Source organism: Cryptomeria japonica, chromosome 4 (genome assembly GCF_030272615.1).
Source record: "Cryptomeria japonica chromosome 4, Sugi_1.0, whole genome shotgun sequence".
Lineage (NCBI taxonomy): Eukaryota > Viridiplantae > Streptophyta > Pinopsida > Cupressales > Cupressaceae > Cryptomeria > Cryptomeria japonica.
In genome coordinates, this window is record NC_081408.1 from 754,270,283 (window position 1) to 754,289,544 (window position 19,262).

The window sequence follows — 19,262 nt, forward strand, 5'->3', positions numbered from 1 at the left end:
ATTTGGTTCTTTGTTGATTTGTATATTTTTCTATGTACAAAACTTTTTCCCTTCTAAAGGCACGGTAGTATGGAGGAAAGATACTCCAATTTTGTATCAGATAAATGAGTTTATAGCAGAAATAGGTCAGAATTTTGAGACAGTAATGGATAATTATTTTGAAGAATTTAAGGACAAAATGAACAACAGGTTCAGGATTCCTCCAAAATTGGTAAAAGATTTCAAAGATGATATATGCTTCATGGTAGACTGTGATAAAGTTTACATCCAGGCAGCCATACCCCGAGTGGCATGGGTAAAACCATTACCCTATGAAATTAACATAGATGAAGCAAGGGATATAATAGAAGCCCTGATAAATGAGCCAGCCATTCCCAACACCCCTACATTTGGCACTTATGATGAGGCCAAAGCTAGAATTGAGCTTGAAAACAAGCTTCCAAAGGCCACCACCAGTACCAAGAGGAAGGCAGCTAAAACAGAGGAATCAGAAGAATCAGAGGAGGAAACAGAGACATCAAAGAAGAAAGGAAAAGTAGTAATCACAAAGCCCAAACCTAAAACTGTAGTGTTCACAAGGAAAACCAGGAAAGGGCAGAAAGAAAGTGAAGTTCTATTCAGGAGACCCCCTCCTACCTTCGAAGAAAAACTGAAGCAGTTGGAACAAGGATCTGGCATGTCTAACTTCAAGGCACTGCGGTATGAAAACAAATCAGATGTAGAAAAGATGCAGATCGAGGAGCTTTTATTGAATAAAATGGGAAAATGGAAATATACCCCAGATGATATCAGCTCTCAAATTCCAAATGAGCTTCTAGTCAGGATTAGACCAAGATGGACTTCAGCAGTGCAAACTGTCAAAGACATTTATGCACAAACCTTAAAACAGTTGTTACCGAACCTGACATACAAAGAAGTTAAAGAGGCATTAAAGGAGAATGAACACCAAATGACACTTAGGTTTCATACCTTCTTAGTTCTCTCCAAGCAGATAGAAACAATAGTAAATAATGCCACAACTGTGTGGAAAAGGATATATAATCTGCCAATGCCATCTGACCCCACGGTAACAACTGAGGGTGAAAAAGATGAGGATGAAGAGGATGAAGAGGAGAAGGAAGAAGAAGAAGCAGCTGAGGAAGAAGGAGACACGGTAATCATAAGTGAAGAAGAAGAAGGTGACACGGTGATAATAGGTGATGAAAAAGATGATCCTGAACAGGTAGCAGCAAAAGTCATTGCATCTCTTCCTCACTCACCTCAGAAAGGCGTTGCATCATCAGCTTCAGCCAGCAGGATTGTGAGCACAGTAGCTACATCTATTGCTCAATCCTTTCCAATCACCTCTCAGCTCCAGACCCCTACAGTTACCTCATCCACCGAGCTGCAGAGCATGTCATTATCTACTGGGATGCAGAGTGTTGTCTCTACCGAGCAACAAGTGATTTCTTCAGTCACCGAGATCACAACTTCTCCTGCAGCATGTATAGTAAGTATTGCAACCTCTCCAGTTTTGACACATTCTTTTGCACCTATCAGCACTCCTGCATGTACATCAATTTTGGAAACAGTCGGTACATCCATGAGTCTTCCCATTCCAGTTACATCAGCTAGTCCAACCTTATCAACCATTGTAACTACATCAAAAGATAAGGTAGTAAGCATAGAAGTAATACAAAAGAGACCTTTAAAACTTCTGCTTACTGGCAAGGCTATAGAGGAAGATATAGATCTGGATAAAGAGATTGTCATACCACAAATAGACCTCAATACTGCATCAATTGATGAAATGAGATTGATCAGCCAGATGTTAGAACAGAAAGCAAAACAAAAACAATTAAGAAGTGAGAGAGACAGGGAATTCAACATCATAAATATTGCAAAGACCATTCTTACAGATGCCTTAGGCATAAAAGTTGATCCCTCTCAACACATTTTGCTACAACTCAAAGAGGCTGTGAATAGATTCAATAAGGACTCATCAGGAGAAGAGAAACTGATAGAAAGAACTGAGAAGAAATTTGATAACAAAGTGCTTGAGCACATTGCTCAGCAGATAGCAATAAAACAAGTAGAATTGACCACTATTTTGGCCAAGTTAGAAAATTCTTTTAATAATGTTACTTCATTCTTTGCAAAGTTATGTGATGTCACCGAGTTCACAAAAGGAATCAGAGATCAACTGAAGAAAGTTGATGATGATCTGAAAGCAAGTGCACAACAGTTGCAGCTTGACCCCAGCTGAAGCTCAACTCACCATTCAAAAATCAGAGTCCTATCAGATAAGCAATCAGAATTGCTTAGGGAAGATGCAAGGATCCGATCTACATTGTTAGATATTCAGAATATGATCCTCCCTAACATGGATACAATGTAGAAACACATTACACATTCCAAAACATTGATCTATGATAACAATTTTTCAGTTGCAGAGCATGTAATTGAACTATCAGCCAAAGTTCAAGTTGCATTGTCTATTTGCACAATTTTGCAAGGAAATTGGGATAATACCTTGGCTCATATCAAACAGGTACATTCAGAGTTTATCTCACGCTTTAATATTTCTGTTTGAGTTATCTATTCTTTGGCATTATTGTCAAAAAGGGGGAGATTAATATGGAACATATTATTAGAGACAAGGGGAGAATGTAAATAACAAATGGTATAGAGATAAGTGTACAGAATCATATGTATATTCTATGGGGGAGTTATGTACAGACAGGTATATACAACAATCTACATTTGGTATCAATTTTTGAAGAATCAAGTCAGCATGACAGATTCATTTTTGTCTCATAAGTGTTTTTGTCACTAATGCCAAAGGGGGAGATTGTTGGAATAATGATATGTTTGTCATTAGTGAATACACTTAGTGAAAACACTTATTCGATTTTGAATGCTTACCGAGCTCATCACTCAGTCCACAGACTATACCGAGCATTCGATAAAGCTTACCGATTAAACAGTTCATACCGAGCAGTAAGCCTTTACCGAGCATATGAGACAGACAGCAGTTACCGAGAAGACAGTTCTTACCGAGTTACCAGTGGTTACCGAGTGACACTATATCTACCGAGTCACCACAGCTACCGAGTTCCAAGCTACACTTCGGGACTAGTATGGACCGAGCTTCTACTCTTATCGAGAGCATGATGATGCCGAGTACTGTAGTGGACGCCGTGTATCAGAAGATCACCAAGCCAGCTTGAGGAACCGAGTATCTAACGACTCAGTAATATTTTGTTCACCTATGTAAGGCCGACTTAAGAATAAGTTTATGATTATTAATTTGTATGAGGCTGACTTTATGAAATGTAAATGTAATTATGGACGGTATATATATGTGATGTATTATACCATCTGTAGTGTGTGTGTGTAAGATGAATGAATATGCGAAATTAAAAAGAGCAGAGCAGAAACTGCATTAAGGCAGCAGACCAGAGCATTTTCGCAGAGTCAGTAAAGGAGCAGAATCGACATATCTATCTCAGAAGGAGATCAATACTCAAAGGATCTTATCAGCAATAAAGTTGTAAGTCAAGATCTACTGTTTCATCCTAACAGTTGAATCAGTTTGTAAATCCTTTAACCAGGTAGACTTAACAGTCTTTTGTAAATCTCTTAACCGAGTGCATACTTCATTGTATGTTTGTAAATCCTCTAACAAGGTGGACCTAGCAGTCCTAATTTGCTTCTAACAGGGCAGATCATCAGAAGTGATCATTGTAAGCCTTAACCAGCCAACTTTTACTGCAGTACCAAAGTTTTGTGGGTACCATCCCCACCCCAGTTTTACTTTCTATTTGAAGGTTTCTGGGTCACCAAATCTTTGTGTTATGTGTTGTGAATGATTATATTTTCATGCATGCAGTAGATTAAATGAATGTATGGTTTAATATATGCAAGTACAAAAATGAGTTAAAAGTTTTAAGAGTTACTGATTCACCCCTCCCCTCTCAGTAACTTGGTTAGTCCTGAATATTTTCAACAAAGAGTAGGACATAGATTTGGATAAACTACCAGACTAGGGAAGGATACATCCCGATGGGTAGGTGATGGATTGATTAATGGATGACAAAAGAAAAGTTGGATGTGAAAGATCTGCAGACGAGAGGATTGCCATTTGGATTTGATTAGCAAAGTATGGATGGGTGCTTGGATTAAGCACAAGACAATGTGAGCTTAGGTAGATGGGGAAAGCTTACTTTGATGGATTGGATAGGATTGGAAGAAGGATAAATGATTAGATAGGATGAAAAGGGGGGATGGATGATTGAATAGGATTGGATTGAGGGTGGGATTAATGATTGAATTGGAAGAGATGGAGAATATGATTAGATAAGATAGGAGTGGATTAGAAATTGGATAGGATGGGGTGGATTGGTGGATAGGATTTGATTGAATGGAACCAATGACAAGGGAGAACCCAGGATTGGTAAGAGGATGGACGAATGGAAGGAGGGAGTTATTGTTTAGATAGGAGACAGATGGATGAAGTGGATGGATATGTATAGGATATGGAGGACTGGAGGGTAGGGTGATGGAGATCCAAGGACTGTGTTGCAAAGGAGTGCAATGCCCCACACTAGAGGTAGTGGAATTAAGGATGCAAGGATGATGGATAAAGATGTATGAGGTGGAAGGATAATATGTATTGGATGGTAGAGGATTAAGGCTTGAATGCTCCAAAGCATGTATGCATATAAATTATTTTGCCTCTATATGATCAAGATGAAAGATAGGAATGGAGTATTCATTTTGATAGGATGAGGGATATGAGATGGAGGATATGGATATGATAGTCAAGATCAAAGATAGAAAAGGAGAATGGACTTGGATATGATGTAGATGGATGGGAGGATTGTGTGGATGAAGCTTGCCCCCAAGTGTAGAGTGCAAGGGGATTACACATGACGCTTGTTTTCCAAGTTTTCATCATGGTAATTACCCAAGGTGCCACAAGAAGTGGTTTTCACCATTCGATGAAATGATTTTTTTTTTTTTTTTGTTTTTTTTTTTAATTTTTCTTGATTTTTTTTTTTTTTTTTTTGAATTTTTGGAATAGTTTGGATGGAGAAGGATAAGAATGAGTGGATATGGAAGATAGTGGATGCATGAAGGAGGAAGGGATGACTCAAGCATCTAATTCCATATATGGTATCCCTTAGTATTTATTTGAATTGGAGGTATGCTCATAGATGTTAAAAACAATAATTGGGGGAGATGAAATGGATAGGGGATGGGAGATAAGCATTTGGAAAGGATTGGAAAATGAAATGGGATTGTGAAAAAATGGATGGTGGATAATGGATGGGGTTTTGAAGAATTTGTGGAAGATCAACATTGGCATACACCTTGAAGGGTGGAGTAGTAGTGGGGGAGAGTGTTTTGAATTAGATGGGGGATAAAGTGTAGATTTTGGGAAATGATGACCCAAAATAGAAGAAGGGGATGATGGAGTTGGGATGGTGGATTTCAGGACATAAGGACCCAAAATGGATTTTGAAGATGAAGGAGTGTTAGAGGGAGGATTGGATGATTTATGAATGGGTGGAGCTTTTGGATTAGCAAGTTTGGATGCCAATTTTAATTTTGCCTCTTTAGGAATCCACATAGTTTTTGATTTTTTCTTTTGGGGCCTTTGTGACCTTTTTGATTTTTTCTTTTGGGGCCTTTGTGACCTTTCGGATCACATTTTTCTTTTGAGCATGTCATTTTGAGGGGACATGTTGATCCTTTTATTTTTATGGATTTTGAGTTTTATTCTTTTTAGATTGGGCATCCAAATTGCTTCCAATAGCAATAGGATGGGTGCATGAGGATGAAGAATTGGTGGATTTTATGGATGGGATGGTGGAAAGAGAGTGTTGGGAGGCATCCAAGGATGTGTGCCTTTGTTGATCTTGGTTACAGATTATTTGAGGTGATGGAGTGGTGGATGGAGGGATGTAAGGACCCAATATGGATGGAAGGGATAGAGGATTGAGAATTGGAACATAGGGGCCCAAAATGGATGGAAGGAATGAAGGTTTTAACTTTGGAACATAGGGTCCCAAAATGGATGCGGAAGATGAGGAATAACAGGATTTGGATTTGTATGAGGGAAATTTGGATTTAGGAGGAATAGAGGATGTACCAACATTTTGAGCATTATCTTGAGGACCCTTATTATTTTGGAAACAAGATGCGAGTCAATTTTGAGGGGGATGAGATGTGGAAAGAAGATTAGGATCTTTAGATGGATTGGGATCATGACATGAAGAGCTGAAGGGATACTTTGATCTTGACTAGGGAGGGGATCATGAGATGGAGTGGGAGGGGTGATTGGATCATGAGATGGAAGAGGATCATGCAATGATAGAGGAATCATATGATCATGAGAGGAAGTGGAGGGAATGGGATCTGTTGGGAGTATTTAAAATTGAGTCAAATCTTGTAGGCCTATTTCAAAATTTTGCTCAGTATGTCGGAAAGGCACCTAAATAAGTCAATCCGCATGGCCTAGTTAGCAAGGGGGTAAAATGGAGCCAGTTGATTTTCAGAGGGTAAGGCTCGGGATTCATGCCCCACACCTTTCATTTGGCCTATTCAGTGATGTGCAACTTTCAGAATTCAATTTGGAGAAGTTTATGAGGTACCCATTTTGAGGGGTGAGCTGGAAGTGCATTTTAGGCACAAATGCAGATTTTATTGAGTAGCCTACTTTGAGCCTTTACATCTTTTGCCCTGTTGATCGTCATGAAGAAATTCAAAATGGATTCAATTCTATGTATAAATGTGAGTGAGCTTGCAAATTTTCAAGTCTTAACGAATCCATTTGCTCAGTTTTTGAAGCCAATTCCGTTTGCAGTTTGTGTGTTTTGGCAAGTCTCTGTTTCGACAGCTAGCCGGAGCCCTGTTTCGCACAAGTGTAAAAGTTGCCTCAGTAAGCGTCATGCCATAATGTTTGTTTAGGGCTGATGTTGGTATAAATGATGAGCTACGTTTCAAATTTCAAGGCTCTACCAATCCGTTTGATCGGTTTTCAAAAGAGCTAATTTTGCCATCATTTTTAGTTATCCGCATTTCCAGTGTTAGATCAATTAATGTAGCTGTTTTGGTGTGCATGCCATTTGCATCCTGTCAGTCTGGTGATCGAACTGAGAATTCAAGGATTTAGTATGTACTTAAAGGTACCTATATTCTGAATTTGAGGACCCACGGAGGTCGTTTGATATTTTTGAGAAAGGCATCATGTGTTGCCAGAACATTGACTTCATCAGGTCCACAGTGTCGACAAAGCCAGTTGGCCGTTTTCGGAAATTAATATCTCTTCACTCGCGACTCATCTTGAGAAACCATTTGGTAGATGTCATCCTTGTATATCAAAGTACATGCCTATCAGATGGCGAGCTCCAGAAAGGTGTTTTGATAGGTTTGAAAACTACATCTTCGCGATTAAATGTGAAAATTGTGGCGTAATTGCCTGAAGGATGTAAAATGCAATTTTATGATCCGAAAATGGTGCCGATCGATTCCAGATGTGTGTTTGAGGTCCGTGAAGCATTCCAGGCGTCAGTTGCATGAAAACAAAATTTTTTTTAGTCGGACCCACTTTGGGGCCCAACCTGGCTTGCCGCTTCATGCATCTTTTCAGATGGTCTCCTATTGGCTTTGTCAGAAAATGATTGGACAGAGGAGGCTCTAGGACTATTAGAAAAGGTAGAAATAACCCAAGTTTCTAATCTAGTGTGTTTGATAAGCATTTTTAAATGGTTAGGGAGGGCCAGATTGCAAGAGAGGGCAGAAAAATACATTCATGCATTGAAAACCAAAGCTTGAGGAGATTATTTTAATTTTCAAGGGTATGCATGAACATTTTGGAGTAAAACCATCCGCATCATCTTACAAGCAGCTTATTGAGCATTATTGTGGGACTTTTAAGGTTCACATGGCTGTTGATTTAATTGAGGAAATGTGTAAAGCAGGTCTAAAGGTTTATGCAGAGACTTTCCATCCAATCTTGCATGCGTGTGAAAGGACAAATGAACTTAAACTGGTGCCCCTTACATATGCAGTGATGCGCAACTATGGTTTGCAACCAACTAGGGAGACTGTCAAATATGTTGTCAATTCTCTTTTGAAGATGAAGAACTTTAAGGCTGTTTACAATCTATTGGAAGAAATGAGAGAGCTCAAAATACGGCCGACGGTCCATCTCTATAATTTGATAATGGCGACATATTTTCGAGAGAATAATGACTCTCAGGGAATGGCTATTTTCAAAGAAATGGAGGATGCAGATTTGAAACTAGATGCAGAGACATATTCATGCTTAATATATCACTCTAAAAGTTTAAAGACAAGTGAAAAGCATTTAAAAAAAAAATGAAGAGATGAACATCCCAACGTTACCAACTCTAGCTTCATGCATTGATAAAGGCGCATTAGAGGGAGAACATGGCGTTTCAACAAACCATCAATGCTAAGATTTTCTTAAGGATAAATCTTGTCGGTGTAGCTTATGATGGGCCTGAACTTGCAGTCAAAAAAGTATCTTCACCAACACGATTTGTAGAATCAGTCCATGAACACAAAGACATCCAAATAGATTACTTTGAGCACACCCATCACACGATAGCAATTCTAGAATATTACGCGATAACCACACTTTCTTTCAGTGACATCCCATGGATTGCATTAGTAGTACTTTCCATGTCAGCAGGAAGGACTGTTCTTGTTATGAGACCAGGGTTCCAGAACGCAACATCGTGGAAGGGGCCAATAAAATATCTTGTATACTGTATGGAGAATGCTGTAATAAACTTGCCAAAGGAACAGGAACAAATGGTTTGGTTGATCGATGCCAAAGACATCCCTGCAGCGTGGTTGTGGTGCGAGCTACATAGCTGTTTGGAAGCTATGTTAAACAAAAACACACCTGCAAATCGAGTGGCTGTGATTAACCTTAAGCTTCAAGTTATACAAAGCCTTCATCCGGAGAAACAGAGATCAAGTTCCAGTTATCAAGAGATACATTGGAGGCAATGTTGAGATCTATGTACTATATAAGAGATCATTTGTCAAATGCTGCTGCAGCTCCAAGTGGACCAGTACTCAAGAAGCCACGTCAGTAGCAAATTTTTTTCATCTTTAAGGTCTTTCAAAACAAAGTCCACTTCGCTAAGCCTAACAAAAACCCCATTCACAGCACCAGAACGACTTGCATTAAGGAATGGTGCATTGCAACTGATGTATGCTGAACTGCAAGTTCTGTCGCCTCTTGTTCCAACACGAGAGATTTATTTTGCCAGATTCTGCAAACAGCACGATGATGGCCTATTGGGTGTAGTCGATGTTTCAGTGGATTGCCTTTTAAACAACCCACATGCATCTTTAGTCAAATGCAGGAAACGCCCATCTGGTTGCCTGCTAAGGGATATGCCAAATGGCCGTTCAAAGGTTATATGGGTGGAGCATGCAGAACATGATAATATTGGGGTGCACAGGATATTTCGTTCAGTGGTAAATAGTGGGATGGCCTTTGGAGCACAACGTTGGCTTGCAACACTGCAGCGCCAGTGTGAAAGGATTGCATTCCTTGCAGCAACGAACACTCCTATTCCTGCCAGAGATATTACTGCGGCCGCAGGAGCATGATGAAACTTGCTGAGAGGATGACAAACAAATTCTGTAGTGGAGTGAGTGCATCTAGCAGGCACTCTTGGACTAAACTTTCTCATGGTAATGGTAATGGTAATGGTGAGGATGATATCCATGTAATGACAAGGAAGAATGTTGATAGTCCTGGAGAGCCTACAGGTGTAATTCTCAGTGCGGCAACATCTATATGGCTTCCCGTTTCTCCAGATCGATTGTTTGAGTTCTTGAGAGATGAGAGACTTAGAAATAAGTGGGAAGTTGAAGGAAGCTGAGAAGATTTTAAACAAATGTGTTGCCAGCCATTAAAATTCAGAGAAAAGCTCCAAAATCGCAGTTCCAGGCTTAACATCATTATCCCACATGCACTGGGATGTGTTCTTTTTTAATGTTTATATCCAAAAGCGCACAACAATATAATGTCTAAGCCTTAAAGGCTTTTGACACAAGGTGCCCACGGGCACCCAATGTGGGCCCACGCGTGAGCACGTTTCCCAAAGCGATGGAAGAGTTGATTGGACAAAGACCAAGTGGACCCCATGAAGGCACGTTCCCGAGGCAAAGAGGCAAAATTTTGCAGACGAAGGCCGGGTTAACAAGCGAGCATGTTCGAGAGAGATCAACGGCTCGCGCTATTTTGCGAAGGAAGATGCACGAAGTTTAAACCCCGTGAAATAGCGAGAGTGAATGAGAGCCGTCCACGTGGCACGTAGGTGGCGAGTACAGTCAGCGGTCCAGCAGGCGGGTCCTGATGAGGTGGCACACAGTTGGCGCACAGGTGGTGATGATGTGGCGGCCAAGTGGCAGTGACGAAGCAGATGACATGGCGATGATGAGGTGTCATCCCAGGTGGCGTCCAGTCAACCCCATCGACCAATCAGACCCCGCCACGTGGCAAGGCGTCAGAGCATAAATAGAGGCAAAAATTTAAATTTAAAATTGTTTATTATATAGTTTATACTATATTAATAAATGAAAAATTTAAATGTTCGAGCATATTGGGGAATTAATTCGCCCAGGACTCAATTTTTGGCCAAGGTATGAAGTGTTATATATTTTCGGAAAGCTCTCAGAGCGAGGAATCTGATTATGAAGTTAATTTGGACAAATGTGGGATATTTTAGAAGCAGTTTCCATGGGAACAAAATTCAGTTAGAGAGGAGAGACACTTGGCAATTTTCAGTTGTGGATTTGTTTTTCTTCCCTCCTCTTTTTATTCCCCATTCTTCTTAGTTGTAAGGGTTCCAGAAATTTGGAAAATGCTCCAGATTTGATGGCTCCCGCTTTCTGAATGCCATGACCTAAATTTGTAAATGCTTCTGGTTTGTTTCAGGGTATAGAAGATTGCAGTGCATTGTTGTAAACGTGATTTTAGTTGCAGGTCTTGCTTGTGTCAGGCATGAGTAAATTCCTCACAGTATTGTCTCTAAGTATGCATTTCATTATCATAAATTGAATCCTCAAGGAGGATGAAGATTTGTCAATTTTAAGGAAATTGTATGACTGTTTATAGGTATCCTTCAAGGAAGGTTTTAAATTCTGTAGTCAGTCATAAATGATGAAATGTGTATCCAGATCTGATAAATTTGTGAATGAATCAAATAGTGCATTAGTATAAGGTATTGGTGCATGAATATCTTGTTTAAGGAAAACAAATTTGCATCTATGATTCATATTTGCAGTTCTGTCTGTAACTCTGTTGCCCAATGAACAAGGCACTGGTCTTGCAAGTTTGGGGATGGTTTCAGATCAATATTTTAAAAGACAAATCTATTTTCCTTTATGTTTAGGGGTGTGTTCTTCTCATTCCAAGCTCTGTTTCATCCTATTGTTTGTACAGATCTAGCCAATCTGTAATGTTCCCTAACCTGTTGAGCTTGTGAAATGATCTATCTGCTTAATGTTGATGCAGTTATGTGTCTGTAATTATTGTATTTAGTGCATCAAAAGGGTGTCCCCCCCTAGGTCTAGCAGAACCTGAAGTGCAGGAGGATCAATTAGGGTCCTATGTTATGTTGTCCAAGCCCTGATGTGTTTTGTAGACTGAAATTGGCCATTTCATAGAAAGATTTGTAGGTGTTCTTGGGTTATCACTTTTGGTGAACAACAAAAATGGCGACTCTGCTGGGGAGTAAATGAACTATCAAGAGCCTCTAGTTAAGAAAGAATTAATTCATATAAGGTTGAGATTATCCCATCCGAGTCACCACAACAAAAATGGCGACTCTGCTGGGGAACAAATGGATATAAATGCTTGATTGATACAGTCAGAGGTTGAATGTGTCCCTAGTCCTGTCAATTTCATATCCAGCTAGTTTGTCCATGGTGTATGCACAGAGTGTAAGTTGGTTTCATGGTGAAGAAAATTCTCCTTGTTCTGGATCTACATAATGATATGTGTATCATGTCATAGTTTATGAAGGAGTAACAGTGAATGCATGGTTGAAAGTTGTAAGAAGTTCTTTCAGCTGTGTGTGAAATTTTTTCCCAATTCCTTATTGGGTGGCAACTCTGTGGTTCATACCAGTGTTAAATAGCCTGGAAGAGTGTTTATTGCAACAAGATTGAAAGAGAAACAAAGAATTTGAATACGTGTTGAATGGTGTTCTGCTATTCAAAATATCCTCTGTGCAGGAGGTGGCGACTCTATGATAAAAGACCGTGCCAAAGGTGAAATAAATCTTCCGATCTACAAGTTTTATAGCTGCAAATATCTAGGCATTTTTAGAGGATTTAAATGCAAGACATCTCTTCTGAAAGTTTGAATGTATAATGTAGTTTTCCTATTTAGTGAATAGCACTAGTTTAGAGGGAAAGAGAGAATTTCAAAATCCATTTGCATATTTATGCTGCTAAAATATTCAGTGTATGTTATCCTCCGTAGTGTGCAAATGTGGAAGAACTTTATGTCAAGCAATGTTAAGGAATAGATCAATATAAGGATACTTGCTTGATGTTTTTTATTCCAGATTGTATAATCATTTGTGGAAGTAAGAAAAATGAATAGTGAAGTTTTTCAGTCTTGTGTACTTCCACATAAAGCCATGCCCAGTAAACCAGAACAACCATATAATAAGAGAAGTTTCATCATGAACCATTATGCTGCTCTAAATTTCAGAGATATTCCAGGTTACCCAAATCCCATACCCACAGAAATTAGAAAGTATTTGCCAATTTTTAGTGGGAAGAAATCAGAATCAGCATGTCAACATGTTAGAAGATTTTCAGATTTGATAGGAGAGTTTGAAATTTGCCAAGAAGATGTATGCATGAAATTGTTTATTCAGTCATTGAAAGAAGATGCAAGAGATTGGTTCTCTTTTCTGCCAATGAATTCTATTACCTCATGGGAAGAATTGGTTTCAGATTTCATGGATCAATTCGATGAGAAGGTGAGTGATTCTGACTTATTGAAAGAATTCACTTATATACAAATCAGGAAAGATGAATTGGTACCAACATTCAACATCAGATTTTCACAAGCATTGGCTAAAATTTCCAGAAAGTATAAGTTTGATGATATGGTATGTCTGGATATTTATATGAGTTCTTTTGGAAAGAAGATGGGTTTCCTATTGAGGAACAAAGAACCTAAGACTTTGTATGAAGCCTTTAACACAGCTAGGGACATTGAAAATAATTTAAAATTCGGGATAGCTAAGAGATCCGTGTCTGCTATGGTTTCTTATCAAAATGCCTTCAATGGCGAAATACCATGTGAAGCTCAACCAATCATTCCTTGTTCAGGTACATCCAGCTCCGCAGTTCTGAATGGTCTTGTTGATGCATGTGCTTCAAATTTGAATGAGAGCCAAGATCCTCCACTATTAATGTCAGTCTCTTCTCACAGTGATGATGGAATGATTAGTGTGCAATGTTGTGATAATGCTGATGCGAAGACAGATATATACAAGGGATATGTACCATTTGATTTGTATGCCGGTTATGCTGACTATGTGACTGCAAATTATCAAGTTAATCATGCATCTCCTAAGGTTAACAATAATGAAAATTATGATAATGATGACCATCTATCTTTAAATGTTGCTGATGTATTTGATGTTCAAATACCAAATACTGAAGGATTACCAAATGTTGTTGATTACGTAAGTGAAAGTGTGCAATATGATGAAAATCAGATTTTTGTTAAGTCTGATAAATCTGAAAATGAAATTGTGAATAATGTTGATAATGTGTTCAATACAAGTATACCCAGTGATGAATGTGTTTCAGAGGGGTGGTATTGCTGATTATGAGGATACTGAGTTTTATTCCCAGCACCCTGAAGGTATGCAAGTGAACAATGAAGATCAATTTCAGGATGAGGACGATCTTAGCACAAGTGTTTCACTTTCTTTTGATCAGCAAATGAATGCCAGTTATTCAGCTGAAAGTGGTTATAAGAATTCTTATTATTCATATTGTGAAGATGATGTGATAGAAAATCAAATTATGTACCTTAGTTATGAATCTGAAAATGAAAGTGTTTTTGAAGATAAGAATGTGTGTGACAGTGCTGGTAATGTCCTTTTTCCAGATTTAAATGAACCCACACTTGAATGCTTTCAGAATTTCAAGTACCAGGATGAGAATGTGAATGTTGATAATACGCTTGAAACTGATTTGGAGTTTTTTGCTTTTGATACAAATATCCATGGTGCTGATTTCATTGATGAGAATGATGAAGTTTCCCCTTGTGCAGAACAAATTTGTAATGCTGATGTAGTTCCGAACAACAGTAGCATGGGGTGTAAGAATTTACTTCATGATGAAGACAAGAGGCATGGGTTATGTTATGACTTTTTCAGACCACAAATGGAAGTGTTTCAGATAGACATAAGTCTGGATGAAGAAGATTTAGCTGAGGATTTGCTTCAGCCAGAGGTATGCATTCTTTTTCATGAATGGGATGTCGAGAATGCAGAGGTTTTCGATTGGATAAGCAAGGGTAGTGTGAGGTGTGATCAGCATAGTGGAGCATCACATCCAGATTGTAATATTCATGTTCCTTGTTTGCATCAGTTGGTTTGTAGTATCCCTCATTCTATTGATTTAAATGATAATAAGGTATGTGCTGATGAGTTTTACAATGTTGAAAATGAATGTTTTACTTTTAAAATTCAGCATGATCATGTCCTTGAAAATGGTAGAATTGATCGGGATAGTGAAGTGTATTGCAACTTGAAGGAAAACCCTTATGGTGAGTTGCCTCATGGTTTTACTTGTGTTGAAGTAGTGTGTGATTACAAAGTTCAGAATCAGATAAAGGGTAAGCACACTAGCTGTTTCAGTAATGAGACAAGAGAGGTGGATTTTAAGAGCTATGCTCAGTTGTTACTGGAAGGTGCCTTTGTTTGGATCATGGTATCAAGCGATGAAAATCAGATTTTTGACAGAGGTAAATGCTAAGATTGATTGAGCAGCTTGTATTCAGTTTTAAGCATGTTTTTGTATATTGTACAGTCGCTTTGCTTCAGTTGTGTGGTTTTCAATAAAGTGCCCTGCTGTTTGGGTAGGATAAGGAGGCCCTGTTTTGAGAAGAGAAGAATTGAGAGAAGAATGACCCGTCTTTTGGGTGGTCTGCTTAACTAAAGATATCTCGACTCTTGTGTTGATCTCGCAATCAACCATCCCCAGTCAGAGCCACTGTTGGGAGTATTTAAAATTGAGTCAAATCTTGTAGGCCTATTTCAAAAAATTTCTCAGTATGTCGGAAAGGCACCCAAATAAGTCAGTCCGCATGGCCTAGTTAGCAAGGGGGTAAAATGGAGCCAGTTGATTTTCAGAGGGTAAGGCTCGGGATTCATGCCCCACACCTTTCATTTGGCCTATTCAGTGATGTGCAACTTTCAGAATTCAATTTGGAGAAGTTTATGAGGTACCCATTTTGAGGGGTGAGCTGGAAGTGCATTTTAGGCACAAATGCAGATTTTATTGGGTAGCCTACTTTGAGCGATTACATCTTTTGCCCTGTTGATCGTCATGAAGAAATTCAAAATGGATTCAATTCTATGTATAAATGTGAGTGAGCTTGCAAATTTTCAAGTCTTAACGAATCCATTTGCTCAGTTTTTGAAGCCGATTCCATTTGCAGTTTGTGTGTTTTGGCAAGTCTCCGTTTCGACAGCTAGCCGGAGCCCTGTTTCGCACAAGTGTAAAAGTTGCCTCGGTAAGCATCATGCCATAATGTTTGTTTCGGGCTGATGTTGGTATAAATGATGAGCTACGTTTCAAATTTCAAGGCTCTACCAATCCGTTTGATCGGTTTTCAAAAGAGCTAATTTTGCCATCATTTTCAGTTATCCGCATTTCCAGTGTTAGATCAATTAATGTAGCTATTTTGGTGTGCATGCCATTTGCATCCTGTCAGTCTGGTGATCGAACTGAGAATTCAAGGATTTAGTATGTACTTAAAGGTACCTATGTTCTGAATTTGAGGACCCACGAAGGTCGTTTGATATTTTTGAGAAAGGCGTCATGTGTTGCCAGAACATTGACTTCATCAGGTCCGCAGTGTCGACAAAGCCAGTTGGCCATTTTTGGAAATTAATATCTCTTCACTCGGGACTCGTCTTGAGAAACCGTTTGGTAGATGTCATCCTTCTATATCAAAGTACATGCCTGTCAGATGGCGAGCTCCAGAAAGGTGTTTTGACGGGTTTGAAAATTACATCTTCGCGATTAAATGTGAAAATTGTGGCGTAATTGCTTAAAGGATGTAAAATGCAATTTTATGATCCGAAAATGGTGTCGATCGATTCCAGATGTGTGTTTGAGGTCCGTGAAGCATTCCAGGGGTCAGTTGCATGAAAACGAAAATTTTTTTAGTCGGACCCACTTTGGGGCCCAACCTGGCTTGCCGCTTCATGCATCTTTTCAGATGGTCTCCTATTGGCTTTGTCAGAAAATGATTGGACAGAGGAGGCTCTAGGACTATTAGAAAAGGTAGAAATAACCCAAGTTTCTGATCTAGTGTGTTTGATAAGCATTTTTAAATGGTTAGGGAGGGCCAGATTGCAAGAGAGGGCAGAAAAATACATTCATGCATTGAAAACCAAAGCTTGAGGAGATTATTTTGATTTTCAAGGGTATGCATGAACATTTTGGAGTAAAACCATCCGCATCATCTTACAAGTAGCTTATTGAGCATTATTGTGGGACTTTTAAGGTTCACATGGCTGTTGATTTAATTGAGGAAATGTGTAAAGCAGGTCTAAATGTTTATGCAGAGACTTTCCATCCAATCTTGCATGCATGTGAAAGGACAAATGAACTTAAACTGGTGCCCCTTACATATGCAGTGATGCGCAACTATGGTTTGCAACCAACTGGGGAGACTGTCGAATATGTTGTCAATTCTCTTTTGAAGATGAAGAACTTTAAGGCTGTTTACAATCTGTTGGAAGAAATGAGAGAGCTCAAAATACGGCCGACAATCCATCTCTATAATTTGATAATGGCGACATATTTTTGAGAGAATAATGACTCTCAGGGAATGGCTATTTTCAAAGAAATGGAGGATGCAGATTTGAAACTAGATGCAGAGACATATTCATGCTTAATATATCACTCTAAAAGTTTAAAGACAAGTGAAAAGCATTTAAAAAAAAAGTGAAGAGATGAACATCCCAACGTTACCAACTCTAGCTTCATGCATTGATAAAGGTGCATTAGAGGAAGAACATGGCGTTTCAACAAACCACCAATGCTAAGATTTTCTTAAGGATAAATCTTGTCAGTGTAGCTTATGATGGGCCTGAACTTGCAGTCAAAAAAGTATCTTCACCAACACGATTTGTAGAATCAGTCCATGAACATAAAGACATCCAAATAGATTACTTTGAGCACACCCATCACACGATAGCAATTCTAGAATATTACGCGATAACCACGCTTTCTTTTAGTGACATCCCATGGATTGCATTAGTAGTACTTTCCATGTCAGCAGGAAGGACTGTTCTTGTTATGAGACCAGGGTTCCAGAACGCAACATCGTGGCAGGGGCCGATAAAATATCTTGTATACTGTATGGAGAATGCTGTAATAAACTTGCCAAAGGAACAAGAACAAATGGTTTGGTTGATCGATTCCAAAGACATCCCTGCAGCGTGGTTGTGGTGCGAGCTACATAGCTGTTTGGAAGCTATGTTAAACAAAAACACACCTGCAAATCGAGTGGCTGTGATTAACCTTAAGCTTCAAGTTATACAAAGCCTTCATCCGGAGAAACAGAGATCAAGTTCCAATTATCAAGAGATACATTGGAGGCAATGTTGAGATCTATGTACTATATAAGAGATCATTTGTCAAATGCTGCTGCAGCTCCAAGTGGACCAGTACTCAAGAAGCCACGTCAGTAGCATTTTTTTTTCGTCTTTAAGGTCTTTCAAAACAAAGTCCACTTCGCTAAGCCTAACAAAAACCCCATTCACAGCACTAGAACGACTTGCATTAAGGAATGGTGCATTGCAACTGATGTATGCTGAACTGCAAGTTTTGTCACCTCTTGTTCCAACACGAGAGATTTATTTTGCCAGATTCTGCAAATAGCACGATGATGGCCTGTGGGGTGTAGTCGATGTTTCAGTGGATTGCCTTTTAAACAACCCACATGCATCTTTAGTCAAATGCAGGAAACGCCCATCTGGTTGCCTGCTAAGCGATATGCCAAATGGCCGTTCAAAGGTTATATGGGTGGAGCATGCAGAACATGATAATATTGGGGTGCACAGGATATTTTGTTCAGTGGTAAATAGTGGGATGGCCTTTGGAGCACAACATTGGCTTGCAACACTGCAGCGCCAGTGTGAAAGGATTGCATTCCTTGCAGCAACGAACACTGCTATTCTTGCCAGAGATATTACTACGGCCACAGGAGCATGATGAAACTTGCTGAGAGGATGACAAACAAATTTTGTAGTGGAGTGAGTGCATCTAGCAGGCACTCTTGGACTAAACTTTCTCATGGTAATGGTAATGGTAATGGTGAGGATGATATCCATGTAATGACAAGGAAGAATGTTGATAGTCTTGGAGAGCCTACAGGTGTAATTCTCAGTGCGGCAACATCTATATGGCTTCCCGTTTCTCCAGATCGATTGTTTGAGTTCTTGAGAGATGAGAGACTTAGAAATAAGTGGGAAGTTGAAGGAAGCTGAGAAGATTTTAAACAAATGTGTTGCCAGCCATTAAAATTCAGAGAAAAGCTCCAAAATCGCAGTTCCAGGCTTAACATCATTATCCCACATGCACTGGGATGTGTTCTTTTTTAATGTTTATATCAAAAAGCGCACAACAATATAATGTCTAAGCCTTAAAGGCTTTTGACACAAGGTGCCCACGGGCGCCCAAGGTGGGCCCACGCGCGAGCACATTTCCCAAAGCGATGGAAGAGTTGATTGGATAAAGACCAAGTGGACCCCATGCAGGCACATTTCCCAAGGAAAAGAGACAAAATTTTGCAGACGAAGGCCGGGTTAACAAGCGAGCATGTTCGAGAGAGATCAACGGCTCGCACTATTTCGCGAAGGAAGATGCACAAAGTTTACCTCGGGAAGTGTACCTACGTGGAGTTCACCTGGTCACCGCCCAATCACCTCCTCCGTCATCTCGGGTTCCTTGCT

General features: G+C 39.4%; 2 pseudogenes; both read left to right on the forward strand.

The window, feature by feature from the left end:
- Window positions 1-8,439: 8,439 nt before the first annotated feature.
- LOC131875364 (homeobox-leucine zipper protein ROC5-like) lies at window positions 8,440-9,914 on the forward strand (annotated as a pseudogene).
- A 7,408-nt stretch (window positions 9,915-17,322) lies between these two features.
- On the forward strand, window positions 17,323-18,797 carry LOC131040746 (homeobox-leucine zipper protein ROC2-like; annotated as a pseudogene).
- The last annotated feature ends 465 nt before the right edge of the window (window positions 18,798-19,262 follow it).